Here is a 15307-nt window from a genome sequence, read left to right on the forward strand (position 1 = left end):
ATTCACATCAGAATTCTTATAACTAATTTAATTAATTTATTGGTATATTTATTATGTAGGTTAAGCTAAATAGTCTTCATATAACCAAATTAATTATTCGGTCCGATCTTTTCATTTATTCTTCACTTTGGTCGTAACCATATGCAATGTTTTACATTATTTTTTTTTCATTATAATATTATTAAAGTTGAGATATAACATATTAGCAATAATCAAAGCCCAACAATGCTCCTAATTAAGGGTGTAAACGAGTCATGCCGCTCGTGAACTACTTGTGATTGGATAAATAAAAAGCTCAAAACACTAGCCCGATCCTCATATAAAACTCATTTAGTTATCGGGTTAGAGCTCAAGCCTTGTATGTGAATATCGTTTAGGCTCGTCAAGCCTTAACAAGAGTATTTGTAGCTTGTAACTTTTTTGAACTTCTATATATTGTTTCACACTACACAACCAAGCTCGAGCTGAGCTTTGGCTCATTTATGATACTGCACATGAGCTAGAGTCGAGCTTACGTTCGTTCGAGTTATTTCTGTAAATTTATAAAAATAAATAAAAATGTATATGATTTTAATTAAATAAATAATAGATTTCTTGAGCCAACCCTGAGTTTAAAACTAAAACGAGTAAACGACTCTGACCCGAGCTCGGGCTTTCAAAAAAGGAAAAAAAAAGCTCAAAACAAGAACACTCAAGTTCAAACTCTCGTAGGTCAAAATAAGTCGTGATCGAGCCCAGTCAGGCTCGGGGTCGGCTCGTTACGACTCCACAATCCCTATATAAAGAAAGGTCAAAATGTTAATTATACAAAAATAAAAAAAATAAATAATAAATCCATCGAGCCAACCCTGAGTTTAAAACGAGTAAACGACTACGAGTAGAACTCGGGCTTTCGAAGAAAAAAAGGCTCAAACGAGCAAACTCGAGTTCAAGCTAGATAAGTGGCTCATACTTGTAACTAAAACAAGCTTATTTTTAGCTTGAGCTCGTTTAAGCTCTGCTTGTTCGAGCTTTTAGAGGGTCTAATATCGCAAGTAATAAATTTTCAAGTTAACATTTGGCTTATAGTTGCAAACAAGTTATCATTCTTTTGTTTTCAAAAATAGATACATTATGCAAAACCGAGCGGTTTTGGAGATGATTCATATGTTTGACTTTGACCTAATGTTACAGAGCAAGTTTTGGGTTGACCCAAAGAGAGCGATATCTAAAGCGTATGAGAAAATGGGCGCGTCAATTCTTTCACACGATTCTAACTTGGGACGAGGCGGGTCAACCTCAGTGACAACTGTTCTTATAAAAGGTCAACGGTTATGGGTTGCAAACCTAGGTGATTCTAGGGCTGTTATTTCAAAAGGCGGCGAAGCTATACAATTGAGTACAGATCTGAACCAAGTACAGAAAGAGTCGGTATTGAGCATAAAGGCGGGTTTGTCTCGAATATGCCAGCTTTGACTTCATTGACTTTTTCGTGATTGTCTTTGATGACATGTCAGCTGCCACATAAGATGTCACAATTTCAAGATTTTGCTTATGTGAAAAAATAATTTTGAATAAGTCTGAAGAAACTATGATTTTAAGAACTTATATTGAAAATTAATTATTAAATAAGAATAATGTAATAACAATAATAAATATATTAGTAATATATTAAACAACATGTTTAACTGTACTCTGAAGCCAGCGTGGACGCGTTAAGACAAAATATTCAAGCCAGAGTTGTTTTAATGTTTATGTATTAGCCTTATTTCTTTATTTTTAGTATTCTTTATTTGCATATATATTTTTTTGTTGTTTTTTGGTTTTTTTAATCCCTCGGGTGAACGGACAGCTAGCAGTATCGCGTGCATTTGGAAACAAAAGCCTAAAATCCCATTTGAGATCTGACCCTGCAATTCAAGATACGCTTGTAGATACCGAAACCGATCTTCTTGTGTTGGCAAGTGACGGTCTTTGGAAGGTAACAATTTGATTATCGATGCAAAATTTTCAATGATAGTTAAAACAGCATGTCAACATTTTTTATAGCATTTGTATGGTTATTAATTATTGTTTTATTGATTAATCGAGGCTATGGACAATCAAGAAGCAATAGATATTGCAAGAAAAATCCAGGACCCTCAAAGGCTGCTAAGCGGTTAGTAGCGGAAGCTTTGAAACGAGACAGTAAATATGACATATCATGTGTGGTAGTTAGATTTAGGTGAGCTTCTTTTGTATCTTTTAATCGTTTTCTGTCTTTTTCTAATGTCATTTTGTGAGTCCGTTTGATCACTGCAAACGAACCGTAAAATGAAAATTAGAAAAGACTTGCACGAATTCTATGTAAAGAAAAACTTAAATAACGACGAGAAAATAAACCCGAGTTGTGAGTTTGCTAGATTGGTGAAGAAAATATAATTGAATAGTTGATATCATGATGTGTTATGTAAATTTGACCCTCATTGGTGTTTTGTTGACTTGATTATTGTAAATTATGAAGAGATTTGGTTAGCTTATTTTTGGTTTCGCTATCAGGTTTGACTGGTTTTTATGAAAATTATTTATGAAAATTATTTATCAGACGTAGTTTTGAAGAACAACAAACCAAATTGGTTGGGTTGATAGATCAATATAGTGTGATTGGGTTGGGTGGATAGATCAATATGATGTGATTTTAACGGCTTGTACCTTATTACCTACTTTTCCCCTTATTTAATTTATAACAATTTATATATTTTATAATGAATTATTTTATATTACGTATATACAAAATAAATTAAATAATAAAAAAACACATAAAATTAATTACAAAAAGAAAAAAAAACAATTACTAGATAAAAACACACTTTAAAATTAAATTTAACAAAATACAAAATTTCTAATAAACACACATACACTAAAAAACACTAAAAAGCGTACAACTTTTGATAAATAGGAAAAAAAAACGCAAGTGGTAATTAGTGGATTAAGTTAAAGAAAAAAATTAATTTGATAACTATTTTAATTAGAAAAAAAGCCATCGACGGGTGGAAGCAGATTTCTCAACCGCTCAAACAATATCACTTCAATGGATAAACTTATTTGTTGCCAATGCTTGAATCTTCAAACGATTACTCGGCAGTTTTATTTGAAGTGTCAACATCATACATAAGAACAATGCAAACATAAAAATTTTACTAGAACATTCAACAGCTTGCAGCTTTACTTGAAGCTGCAAATAAAAATCCTACTGGAACACTTAACAACCTTCAATTTTATTTGAAGCGTCAACATCATACATAAGAATAATACAAACTTAAAAATCTTATTGGAATACTCAACAACCTACAACTTTATTTGAAGCATCAACATCATACATAATAATAGCTGTACAATCGTTGGCCTGTCTGTGTTTTGGTGATATTCTTGTGATAGTCCGGCGGTAGTAAGTAGGACTAATACGAACAAACCACCAACTGCGATAGTCCTAGGACAATAATCATACATTTTGTTAAAGTGTAATACTCCCCCTCAAGTTGGAGCGTGTAGATTTCTAACGCCCAACATGTCAAGCAAGAAATGAAGTTGTTGTGCACCAAGTCCTTTAGTCAGAAGATCGGCTATTTGCAATTTGGTGTCGATGCGAGATGGTTGAACTTCGTGAGAAACGACTCGTTCACGAACGAAGTAACAATCCATTTCAACATGTTTGGTTCGTTCATGGAAAACCGGGTTATTCGCGATGTGCCTGGCCGCTTGATTGTCACAAAACAAAGGTGTAGGTCCATTCAAAGGAATGTCGAGTTCCTTTAGAAGCCACCTCATCCATAAGATTTCACTAACGGTAGAAGCCATGGATCGATATTCTGCCTCAGCGGATGACCGAGAAACGACAGACTGCTTCTTTGTTTTCCAAGATACGGGTGCTCCTCCAAGATGAAGAAGATATCCGGTCCGTGATCTTCTAGTGTACGAGCATCCAAGCCAGTAAGAGTCACAGTAGGCAATAAGACTAAACCCACCTTCACGGGGTAAAAGGATGCCTTGTCCGGGCGATCCTTTTAAGTATCGTAACACTCGATATGCAGCATCCATGTGTTTTTGTCTCAGATTGGGCACAAACTGGCTAAGCACGTTGACCGAGTAGGTGACATCCGGCCTGGTAGCTTGTAAGTAAAGTAATCAACCTATCAAGCGACGGTATTGATTAGCATCGATCTTGCATTCTTTATCTCCTTTATCTAATTTCAAATTTTGTTCCATAGAAAAAGAGCTCGGTTTACACCCTTGAAAGCTGCTGTCTTTAAGAATATCAAGTATGTACTTTCTTTGGCTTAGAACAAGCCCTTCAGAGGTACAAGCAACTTTTATGCCCAAAAAGTATTTTAGGTTACCCAAGTCTTTTATACTAAATCGGCTATCCAAGTCTCGCTTAGTAGTTTGTATCTTGTCATAGTCATTCCCAACTATAAGGACATCGTCAACATAAATGAGAGCAGCAGCAAATCGGTTTCCTTGTCTGAAGATGAAAAGTGAGTGGTCGGCTTTGCTTTGCTTGAAACCAAGCTCGAGGAGAGAAGAAGTGAACTTTTGGTACTAATTCTGGGAAGCTTGTTTTAAACCATAAAGGGACTTTTTCAACTTACACACTCGTGTTCGCCTTCCTTGGAGAACCCTTGAGGTATTTTCATATAAACGTCCTCATGTAGATCCCCATGCAAAAAGGCGTTATTGGCATCGAGTTGATTAATGACCCAGTCTCGTTTAACGGAAACAGCTAGGAGAGTCCTAACCGTTACTAATTTGGCCACCGGTGTGAACGTGTCATGATAGTCAACCCCTTCCATTTGAGTAAATTCCTTTTCAACGAGACGAGCCTTATAACGTTCCACTTCTCCATTTGGCTTATATTTTATTTTGTAGACCCATTTAGAATCAATGGCACGCTTCCCTTCTGGTAGTTTTTCAAGTGTCCATGTACCATTGTCTTCTAAAGCACGTATCTCTTTTTTCATTGCTTCTTTCCACCTTTCATCTTGTATGGCCTCATAAAAAGTTCTTGGCTCATCATTAGAAGTGATGGCCGCTAAAAAAAACTTTGTGAGATTGTGAGAACTTTTCATAAGAGATATAACTAGACAAGGGATATACCATGGAGGAATTACAATTTGGTGCAGGCTTTGCATGGTCGACCGATGGGGGGCAGTTTTACGTGATAGTCATTGAAATGATCCGGTTGGGATCTATTTCTTTTGCTTCGTGTAGGCTCATGATTTTGATCTTGGGCCTCACCAATTTCTGTTAGTGGAGTTGGGCCAATTTCATTAGAAGTAACAGTTTCAATTTGAGCATCACTATTACTTTGTAGTGGAGTAGGGCTAGTATCACATCTAGAATTGGCAAATTGGGTTTCGGCTTCATTGTTGGTTTGTAGAGGAACTGGGCTTGATTCAATAATGCTGGATTGGTCTTCATTTGTTTCAATAATGGTGGGTTGGGCTTCATTTGCAGCGGAATTGAAAGTTGGCCTCACGGTTTCAATGCATAGGGAAGTGTGGGTGGGCTGGTTATTTGTTTTCCTTTTATTACCTGTTACCGGTTCTTCATCATAAAGTGGTGTATTTGGAAATTCAAACACATCAACCTCCTTATAATTAGAGTTGTCTTCAAAAGGAAACTTTTCTTCATAGAATTTCACATCATGTGAAACTATGATTTTCTTAGTTTCAATATCAAGAATCTTGTAACCTTTCATACCTTGAGGATATCCTAAGAAGACACCGGGGTCTCCCCCTCATTTCAAATTTATCTCCTTTAGTGTTCGTGTTTCGATAATAAGTAAGACAACCGAATACTCTCATGAAGTCATAATCAGGAGCTTGATTAAAAACCAACTCAAAAGGGGTTTTGTTATCAACAACTTTTGAGGGCAAACAATTTATTATGTATGTGGCGGTTAAAATACACTCTCCCCAAAACCGTTTTGGTAGTTTCGCTTTAAATCTCAAGGAGCATGCAACCTCGAGCAAATGTTTATGTTTTTGCTCAACGACCCCATTTTGTTGAGGGGTGTGAGGACAAGTAGTTTCAAGGAGGATTCCCCATTCATATAGAAAGACAACATGTCGTTTGACACGAACTCCCCACCATTGTCGCATCTTATTTTCTTAACTGGCCTTTCAAATTGAGTATTTACCATTTGACAAAAATTCTTTAAACATTTGCTTGCTTCGTGTTTAAACCTTAAAAGGTATACCCATGTTGCTCTACTATAATCATCCATAATGGTTAGAAAGTAGGTGGCTCCTGAAAAGGAGGGTGTGCGGTATTTTCCCCAATCATCACAATGAATTAGTTTGAAACAACTATTTGTTTTTGTAGTACTATGCTCAAAAAGAAGCATAGTATGTTTGGCTTTATCACACGAATTACAAAATTTGTTTAAAGAGTACCTTTGAGAAAAAAAAGTTCAGAAAGTTTATCATTGGAGGCATATCCCAACCTTTTTATGCCATGTGTTCCCAGTAATCATCATGGCTTTCCTCTCACTATCCCCCATCTCCTTACGGTATAAACCTTTCTTACATTTACCCACACCAATCAAGTTCCTCGTGTGGAGTTGCTGCATGACATAAAAGTCGGGAAAAAAGGTAACCGCGCATTGAAGATCATTAGCCAATCGGCTAACCGAAAGGAGATTGCAAGTAAAATCGGGTACAAAAAGGAGCCCTTTCATTCTAGCACCCCCTTCCAAAACATAATCGCCTCTTCCCATTACGGGAATAGCGTCACCATTTGGAATAATAATCGGCCTTTCATTTGGGTTTGTGGTTTTATTTTCAAGTATATTGTCAATGTCAGTAATGTGCTCGGTGGCTCCCGAGACGATTACCCATTCATTTTCTTGATCATTGTTGCATGCCATGTTAGCAACTCTTCGCATATCTTTTTTTGAGATTGTTTTGATTAAACTGTTTCAAGAACAATTCATATTGTTCTTGTGTCAAACATGGTAGGGGACAAGAATCAGTCCTGATTCGTGCTGCCCTTGGTATTTCTTCATCGCGTCTGTTGTTGAATACGGCTTCGTTCTTCGTGTTAGTTTCAGACATGTCGTTTGCCATGAATGAGGGAAAGGAGGCGAAAGAGTTAGGGTTTGGAGATATGATTTTGAAACCGCTCTGATACCATATGGAAATTGGTAATCAAAGCATACTATATCTTTTATTCTTACTTACTCAATAACAGCTATGGAGTTTTATAACAATGAAAACAAAAATAAGGTGAAGAAACATGAAACGTACCAGGCATAGTCCGGATCGTCTTCTACGGGATGATGTAACCAAATCTCGCTCTTCTCCGCTCAGATCTGCAATGGTTTTTGGGGGTGTGGAGGTGACTGCTAAGAAATCTCGAGGATCTCTTGTTTACAGACACAAAAATGGTTATGGTGGTGGCTCTTATTGAGAACCTCCTTAATAAGGAGGTGGAGACCTCCTTATATAGGGAGCCTCATGGCCACCATCATGGTACCCTAATGGGCCTAGCCCAGTTAGGGTTACCTCCACAAAACCCCCTCAGCCCAATAATATTGTATTAGTCCATATAATAAAATAAGCCAAACATAATAAATTAAGGTCGTAAGCCGGGTTTAGTACCATACCCCTACAAGCCCCCCAAGTCCAGTGTTGCTCCTCGGCGTGCAAGCGTTTAGGTGGAGCGCTGGACTTCATAAGGTGTGTTAGGATATGAGGCGGTGTTTTCCCCTTTCTTCGGCCTTGTCTTTATTGTCTTTGAGTTTTGAGAGGTTTTCTCCATGATGGTGACATGTTGTGATCCTTATGATAATAATGGTGCACTGGCATGAATAAGATATATCACGCATCATAACAATAGTGGCGCGGGGCCTGATAAAAGATAGAGTGCGCATCTCGATAATAATGTAATGCAACTTGCGCGCGAGGCAGCTTACGAGCTATAAAAATAATGAAGCTTGCGCGCGAGGCGACTTACGAGCTATAAAATAATGAAGCATGCGCGAGTTGCGGCTTATGAGCTATAATATGATGATAATGACTGGCCCACAAGGGCCTCTTCTACGCAGGATGACTATCCCAACTTGTCTTCAAAATAATAATGGAGGCACAAACGGCCAGATAATAATAATAATGTCATAGGTGCTTGTGCGACTCGTAGCCGAACCTGCAAAAACATATCAACTAAAAGTGGATGTATTACAAGGTTCCCATCATCGGGCAAATTATGAGGTGTGCCCAACCTACGTTGGCGCGTGGCCGTTTGGGATATTATTAGGCTCCTGACCTTTATGTTTGGCGCGTGGCCATGTGGGATATTATTAGGCTCCCGACCTTTAAGTTTGGCACGTAGCCGTATGGGTTTATGAGGATTCCCAACCTTTAAATTTGGCGCGTAGCCGTATGGGTTTATGAGGATTCCCAGCCTTTAAGTATGGCGCGTAGCCGTATGGGTTTATGAGGATTCCCAACCTTTAAGTTTAGCGCGTGGCCTATGGGTTTATGAGGATTCCCAACCTTTAAGTTTGGCGCGTAGCCGTATGGGTTTATGAGGATTCCCATCCTCGGGCGGATTATGAGGTGTGCCCAACCTAATATTTGGACGTCTTCCATCCGCTAATGTAATGGTGATATACCATGATAGTCCCTTAGTTCATTGCTTTACCGAAGATGGTATGTCGAAGCAAAATAAGGTCCTGCTTGAATTTGCAGGTTTGAGAAGATGAAGAGAATAATACAGCAGAAAAACAACGCATGCGGCCCGCAATGATCAGTTTCCTTGATGCGTATGTAGCTCATGATTGCCGGAGCGTATCCACCTGAACCCGCGTATGACCCAGCAGTGATCAGATTTGGTCCACGGCTGCGCGTCAGTGACCCGAGGTTGTCTCGCAAGAGATTTTACTTGACCCGCAAGTATCCCTCCGGAGCCCGCATGTGTGGGCGGAATTGATCCGCCTGAACCCGCTAATAATCCGCAGTAGCCGGATTTGATCCGCGGTTTTGCATTAGTGACCCGCGGAAGCTTTCTTGTGACTCGCAGAGGTTGTACTTAAGCTGCTGGAGTTTCTCGCCATGACCCGCGGAGGTCATATTTGATCCGCGGTTGCGCGTTAGTGACCCGTGGTATGTGAGGATTCGCGGGTGCGCATACATGGCAGCAGAATGCTGATTCGCGGCGCGCATGCATGGCGGCATACTAAGGACCCGCGGATGCGCATACATGGCAGCAGAAATGTTGATTCACGGCGCGCAAGCATGGCAGCGTAGTGAGGATTCGCGGGTGCGCATGCATGGCAGCGGAATGTTGATTCGTGGGCGTGCATATGTATACGACGGAGTCTTGATCTCAGGTGGCGTGCATGCATAGCGATAGAATGGTGATCCTCGGCAGTGCGCATGAATGGCGGCGGAGTAGTGATTCGTAGGCGCGCATGCATGGCGGAGGAGTTTTCTGCGTAAAACCAAGGGCACGACCGACATAGTGGTTTCCGCGGGCGCGCATGCATGGCTGTGGAGTGAGGATCCACGGGCGCGCGTGCATGGCGGAGGAATGGTGACCCGTTGGCGAGCATGCATGGTGGCAGTCTTGATCCCGGCGATGCGTACGTACGGTGGCGGAATGGTGATCCAAGGTCGCATATGCATGGCGGCGGAGTGGTGATCCGCGGGCGCGCATGCATGTCGGGAGTTGAGCGCGCATGCATGGCGAAGGGTTGCGTGTGCATGCATGGCGTTGGAATCTTTCATAGGTGGTGAAATGTTGATCCGCGGCTGCATGCATGCATGGCGGGGTAGTGCATTATCCGCAGCCCGCGCATGCATGATGGTGGAATGCTCATCCGCGGGGACGCATGCATGGATGGTGGCAAAGTCTTCCACAAGTGGTGGAGTGTTAATCTGTGGCTGCACGCATGATGCCTGCGGGAGGCGGAAAGTAATCGCCGGGAGCGCGCATGCAACCCGCTGTGGCGGAGAGTAATCGCCTGGAGCGCGCATGCAACCCGCTGTGGTGGAGAGTAATCTCCGGGAGCGCGCATGCAACCCGCTGTGGCGGAGAGTAATCGCCGGGAGCGCGCATGCAACCCGCTTTGGCGGAGAGTAATCGCCGGGAGCGCGCATGCAACCCGCTATGGCGGAGAGTAATCGCCGGGAGCGCGCATGCAACCCGCTATGGCGGAGAGTAATCGCCGGGAGCGCGCATGCAGAATCTGAAGTTGACCCCTAAGGCTTTGATTGCGCCTCGCGGGAACTTTGCTCACGGCTCGCGGAAGCTTATTTTGTGGAAGCTGAAGTTGACCCTCAAGGCTTTGATAACGCCTTGCGGGAACTTTGCTTGCTGAAGCTGTTTATGTTATCCGCGGAAGATGCTCCTATGTACCGCGGATGGGTTATGCGGACGCCGGAGTGCGGATGGCGAGCACACCGATTTTTCTGTCAATTTTCCAACCCTTAATAGCTTGGTGCTCTAATCAAGGCAAAGCATGTGCGTGCCTTTCAATATGACCTCCTATCACCTTTTCAGATCTTGTTCCCTTGTATGAGACAGTGCCCTCATTACTTTTTATTATTATTTTGTATGACACCATAAAATATATTCATAGATTTAGAGATTTTGAATATCCACATCAGGTAGGTTTTATGTAAAAACCAACAGATCTGAAAGGATTTATAGATCTATGAATATGAAATGTGACTATTGCTCAAACGAACCCAGATCTGAAAAAATCATAACTAGATCTGGTATATTTCACTTAGAAAAACACAGATCTAAGGGTTTTCCCCAAAGTTTGGTGGTATTTCTCCTTGTATATTTCCAGATCTGGAAATATTTTCAGATCTGCGGATTTTTGGACTTCCATAGAACAGATCTGAAAGAAGAAATCGTAGATCTAGAATATTTGATGAACAGATCGGAGGACCGAGACGAAAAACGAAGTGTGGTTCGTTGCCGGTCCCACGGATGGCGCCAATGAAGAAGCACGAAACGTACCAGGCGTAGTCCGGATCGTCTTCTACGGGATGATGTAACCAAATCTCGCTCTCCTCCGCTCAGATCTGCAATGGTTTTTGGGGGTGTAGAGGTGACTGCTAAGAAATCTCGAGGATCTCTTGTTTACAGACACAAAAATGGTTATGGTGGTGGCTCTTATTGAGAACCTCCTTAATAAGGAGGTGGAGACCTCCTTATATAGGGAGCCTCATGGCCACCATCATGGTACCCTAATGGGCCTAGCCCAGTTAGGGTTACCTCCACAAAACCCCCTCAGCCCAATAATATTGTATTAGTCCATATAATAAAATAAGCCAAACATAATAAATTAAGGTCGTAAGCCGGGTTTAGTATCATACCCCTACATAAGGAAAGACCAATTAACAGACGTGAAAGATGGAGTAGATTATGGCCAAGATTTGGGTGAAGATAATGGTGGAAAATAATAACTCCAATAAGTAATTTAAAATAAAAAGAACCGTTACGGATACCAAACATGGAATAACCGTTAACATAATTTGAATCTAACTTTAAAACGTCATTTTTACGCGTAAAAATCGTTATCACCTTACTTAACTATATTTGAATCTCCTTTGTTGCTAGACCATTTTGTTGATTGCTAATGCATTTTATAGATTTCATTCAACATACACTTTTGCTTTTGTATATTGGTAACCACTGTTTAGAAAGAAGCACGATGTGCGAACGCAATCGAAACCTCATGTGTGGTGGACTTGAACACTTGAACCTGTAAGCTATAATTTTTTTAGCTTCTTGAGGATCTTGAAGGCTCTAGAGAAATGAATTATCTTTCTTTACTTGTGCATTTGTTTTCCGTTAATATTTGTGTCGCTTGATTTATCACCAACAGATCATAGTTCTTAAAGTAAAGATGGAGTTTGTTTCAAAGAAGCTTTCGATTTCGTAAATTAGTTAACAAGCGATAGTCTGGTTAATCAACCAAATAAGTCAACAAAAACCAAAGGGATAATAAACTGATGAAGGAAATGGATTCATAAGTTGTCCATTTTGCAGTTGTTTTGTCAGCTTATGATTTTGTAAGGTGGCGATGGTGGTTACATCCATTGAAACTTGAAGAAGTGATTTGGAGGATTTGCCGATTCATGATTGAATTTTTTAGGATCCTAAGAAAGAACGTGGTGTACTCTCATTTCAAAACACTTATGCTCATACGTAGATACTCCACGTATAGGTTTACATGCTACGTATATTGTCAAGGCCTATACAAGGCGTATAGGCCAATACTTGGCGTATCAATCCATAAACCTGTACGCGTTGTATTAAGCGCGTCTGAATAAGGAAGTGGTATTTAGATAACAGGTCCCTGTGAGAATTAATGCTTGTTTTTATTTGTTTGGTACTCGGTATTTGGTTTGATTATTATTCATGTATTGATGTGAAATTTCAACTTAGAAAATGAAGTGTATATATGATTGGACAACGCATATGCCATGGTTGCTTCAATTATGCAGGTAGAAATGTCAAGTGTCTGCTATGAAGCTAGCATTGTACCATCTGTTAGTTTGATTGGTTTTTTGCCACACATTCAGTACAATATATGATAATTATTAAACAAATACTTAATTGTTAATGAGTTTCCGGTGCGAGGTAAACATTGTAAAAATTAGAGTTGCGGTGAACGAAAAATTGATGTCAATTATAGCTTGATTAAAGTAAAAGTTGAATTTGTGTGATCAAGCTTAACTTAAGAAGTTTATATGGGAGGAGCTAGAATACTTGCAAATTTGGTTGATGGTCTTGAAAGAAAAACAAACTTGTGTGTCCATGACATAATATCTTAAGATTGTAATAGCAATCACCAAATCGAAAATGTTTTTGTTAAAATGGAGTTCTCTTGTACATATTTGCCTTGGAAAACATACAGAGTCATGCAAAACTCTGTATTTTTTGTTTGTTTCCCAAACTATAAAAACATTGTTTTTGTTAAAATGGTATTTCTTCGCTGCTACAACTGTCAGCAGAAAGGCCACTTTGCAAAAGAATGCAAGAATGAACGTGTAGAACGCATTCAGAATAGATCTACACAGCAAAGTGGGAGTGGTAATGACTATAGAGCCATGATTTCCAGACAGAATGAAGAGTACAACTGGAATCTGCATGTTGAAGAAGTATTTGAACAGGCCAACTTGGCAAACATCGAAAATGCAGATAGTGAGAAGGGAACTGGCGAAAATGAAGCGTACATGGCAGATGTAGCAGACCAGCTCTCCGAGGTAAGTACCGAACTCCCTTGTACTAAGTGTGAACTTCTGTCTGAACAACTGACAACTCTAACTGATCAGTTTGTTAGTTTGGATGCGCAATATAAAACTTTAAAAGAAGATCATCATTTCACTAAAGCTAGAGAAAATAGTTACAAAGTAAAAAATTAAAGCTAGTGAAACAGATATTAAAAGTCTTAAAGCAAAGCTTGCTGAAAAAATTAACATGATTGATCTTAGCTATGAAGTTCTAGAAGAGAAAACCAAACTAATAGCTGAGAGGGAAAAACAGATAGCTGATCACCAGGTAAAAATGGTGGAACTTAACAGGAAACTTGAACAATTCAGAAATTCCTCCACTATACTTGATCACCTCGTTAGTGATCAAGGGTCTCCAAAAAGGGGAGGAATTGGTTATCATGAAGTTCCACCACCTTTCAATCATAATTACACTTTTAACCCTAGTAATCAGAAATCTGTCGATGTTGACTATGGTCAGACAGTTCCAGTTCCAGTTACTGCTAAAAAACCAGAAGTTAGTAAGCCTGTTGCAAGTGTTAAAATTTCTGCTCCGAGTCCTGTCTCATCTAACTCGGACAAGTCTTCTGAGTCGTGTGACACAAAACAAGAGGAAGTATTACCAAAAAGTGAAGAGAAAAATAAAACACCTGAAAAGAAGCCTCCACTAAACCCGTATGTCCCACCTTATGTGAGACAAATGGGCAGTAATACTGCCTCAACATCTAAGACAACTTTTGATAAGAAAGTTGAACACAGGAGTTGTTTCAGATGTAATCAATTAGGACACCTTGTTGCTGATTGCCCTCTGAAGCAGAAATTCAGAGGAGTGAGGCCTTCAAAATCTGAGAAAAGAGCTAACAGTAATCAATTTAATGATAAAACTGAAAACCCATCGAATTTCAGAAAATGGACTAATCCAGGTTTTCAAAGAAATAGATCTCAGTTTTTCACTGGTAACACCCAAACCATAACTAATAATTCATTTAATTCAAGACGGTATGGATGGCCTCATAGACAATCCACAAGAAGGTATCATGTTAGGACTCACAGAAATGATTATGATACTAACTTTGGACAGCCAAGGTACGGGATGTATCGACCCAAGACCAATCGGTCTTGGGTCCCCAGATTTTAACTCTCTGCTTTAATCGTGCAGGAACAGTTGAACAGGGCTGCCAACAATCAATGGGTTGTGGATAGCGGCTGTTCCCGGCACATGACGGGTAACAAGAAATTGTTACAAGACTGGAAACCTGTTCAAGGTGGTAGAGTGAGTTTCGCAGGAGAGAGTGGTGGAAAGATCACAGGAATTGGGACTGTGACTAACGGGAAGATGACGCTAGAGAAAGTTAACTTTGTTGAAGAACTGAAGCACAATCTGCTGAGTGTTTCGCAGATCTGTGACAAGGATTATACCGTGCATTTCACGAAGAATGAGGCGATAGTGTTGTATCCTGGTTTTAAGATACCAGAGGACTGGATTGTTATGAAGGCTCCGAGAGTAAAGAATATGTATATCATGGATATGAGGTATACTGAAATGGCCACTGAAGAATCGTGTCTTTTGTCGAAAGCGACTGAATCAGAGTCCGAATTATGGCATAGGAGAATGGAGCACATTCATCTTCGTAAGATGAACTACCTTGTCAAAAATGAGCTTGTGTTGGGGGTTCCCTTGAAGAATTTCAACTTCGAAGACAAATGCTTATCATGCAAGAAGGGAAAGCAACACAAGAAATCCCATCTCACCAAGAAGGTCAATTCAATTGTCAGTACCCTAGAATTACTTCACATGGATCTCTTCGGTCCCGTGAATGTAAAAAGTCTAGGAGGAACATCGTACTGCTTGGTGATTACTGATGATTTTTCTCGATACTCGTGGGTATATTTCCTGAAGTCGAAGGATGAAACTGTTCAGATGGTAATAAATTTGATTACCAAAGTTGAGAACATTATGGGAAAAAGAGTTAAATACATCAGGAGTGACAATGGGACTGAGTTCAAGAACTATCAGATGGAGATCTTCTGCCTACAGAAGGGGATTGAACACCAAT

General features: G+C 40.1%; 1 pseudogene; it reads left to right on the plus strand.

Annotated features, from left to right (window-relative positions):
• Positions 1-1113: 1113 nt before the first annotated feature.
• LOC143567032 (putative protein phosphatase 2C 10 pseudogene) lies at positions 1114-2409 on the plus strand (annotated as a pseudogene).
• The last annotated feature ends 12898 nt before the right edge of the window (positions 2410-15307 follow it).

This window comes from Bidens hawaiensis, unplaced genomic scaffold (genome assembly GCF_021521415.1).
Source record: "Bidens hawaiensis isolate Kalapana, Puna unplaced genomic scaffold, B.hawaiensis_p1.1 tig00023202_1, whole genome shotgun sequence".
Lineage (NCBI taxonomy): Eukaryota > Viridiplantae > Streptophyta > Magnoliopsida > Asterales > Asteraceae > Bidens > Bidens hawaiensis.